The 2,067-nt window shown below is 27.8% G+C and overlaps 1 protein-coding gene across 1 annotated transcript in view; it reads right to left on the reverse strand.

Moving 5' to 3' along the window:
• LOC108740339 (kinase D-interacting substrate of 220 kDa B) overlaps positions 1–2,067 on the reverse strand; it is a 51,136-nt gene that overhangs the window by 24,201 nt on the left and 24,868 nt on the right. The window lies entirely within an intron of this gene.

Raw genomic sequence — 2,067 nt, forward strand, 5'->3', positions numbered from 1 at the left:
TCAAAATTGTAAATCTTTTATTTTATTATTTATTATTGAAATGATGAATCTACTAACCCGTATACCAACCACAAAGAAGATAAAGATACCCTTATCTTTCTCGGCTAGTCGCAGGTAACAACACTGCTGGTGTTTATTTTGTGCACCTTTGTAGAGTCCTAATAGTTTACGTACTAGTTAGCACTACGCAACACTCAAGGCAACTAATGATCTTGAAATGTAAAGTGTGATCTAAATGTTACTTATAATAACCAATGTTAATATAAAATTACTTTGAAAGCCAAAAAAGTTCCAGCTACAATTTGTCTTTACAACATGGCTTCATAGTTTAGATTTTTTTAGAAAAATATGACTTAATTGTAAAAGTATGTAATAGCATTTCGAGTTACATACTTGCAAAAACGTATGCACATACAAAGATTATGTTAACGATTAGTGTACTTAAGAAGCATATTAATATCAATGTTATCACTAAAAAATTGTACGGTCGTTTCAATATTGATTGCGATTTTATTATACGTATTAAATATATTTTAACTGTCGGCACTTATGATCCACTATCAAAAAATGTCAAAGTGTTCCATATACATCAATAAAATTACTTACAATTGGTTTTATAGTTTTTCGCCTGTTTTAATCCTTTAACGATTGCTTCTAAAATTGATTCAATCCAAAAACACTTGTTTATAATAATTATTTATTTCAGACCTAATTTACTATTGTTTTATTACATTTACAAAAATACCTTCACAGATTCACCAGAGGTTGTCTTAACAACTACCACCAACGCTGATGATCAGTCACTATTATAACTCTTTCTATACTGAAACTGACCGTACAAAACTTGCGTTAAAAGTTAGTTTACAGCATACGCAGATGCATAACATTATAGATGTGTGTACATCATGGTAAATTAAACGGGCTCAAAAACAATGATGTGGAATTGCTTGCAATAAATAATCTAAAAATAAGTTTAATTGTAAGTTGTGTTTTAGTATGTTAACTGGGCCCATGCCATGTTATAATAAAGACAATTTTATTATTGTTTAGGCACTCAACTCGCTTTTGTACGACGAACATCCGAAAATACCCCATGATATAGCACGAACTAGAGTGTACAAAAATTTGTTAATCCTGAACATTTTTATTTCGATTTTTTTTATTGTGTTGTTTTGTAATAGTAACAGTAAGCCCTTCGGTAATAAAGCACTTTCACTTTTTGATTATTACACTACTAATGTTATTTTTACTTGTACCAGTGATTACGATGTACGTAATATTATTATATATTATATTAATGGCAAAAGAATGTTTGTGTTTTCCGATTGAAGTACGTTCGACTACTAACAAAATTTTCCCAATTTACATTCTAACAAATATAAATACATATATGTTCCTTAAGTGCTCACGCAATTCAATCAAACTATTTTCGTATTTTAGTAAGTTGACGATTCAGGTGCTTTGTTTAATATTCAAATAGATGCATTATTAATAAAATAATCATTACATTTATAACTATTATATAAAAAGTATTATTCAATAGCAGATACGTAAAAAGGGTAACAGTATTCCATTACTCATGAAAAAAGTATTAAGTCATTGTGATGGAAAATACTTCCATTATTTATTACAAAAGCAATGGTTAATGTGAATAATTTACATTACTCACTTCAAAAGTAAAGGATAATGTAAATTATTCACATTAATATTTTCACAACCCTTAATATAAGCAGTTCGAACGTCAAATGTATACTAAAGTAAACTAAACTAAAAAAATAACTTAATGAAAATATAAAATCTTCCATTTTTGTTAACTAGTACGTAAACCATTACTACTTATTTCACCATAATAAGTTTGTTTTCCATTAATTTTTGTATTTTACTGCAATCAATAAAAAAAATCGGTTGTCTGTAAAGTCGGTTTACTGACGATAATTGAACGTGACAAAGTCATAAGAAAATACTGATGGAATGGTTTCATTTTTCAAAAGAAAATTTTAATTTTATTTGTTTGATAGATATTTTGTATGGATATAGAGAAGGAGGTAAATGGAAATGTATTATTGT

Source organism: Agrilus planipennis, unplaced genomic scaffold (assembly GCF_000699045.2).
Source record: "Agrilus planipennis isolate EAB-ADULT unplaced genomic scaffold, Apla_2.0 scaffold271, whole genome shotgun sequence".
Lineage (NCBI taxonomy): Eukaryota > Metazoa > Arthropoda > Insecta > Coleoptera > Buprestidae > Agrilus > Agrilus planipennis.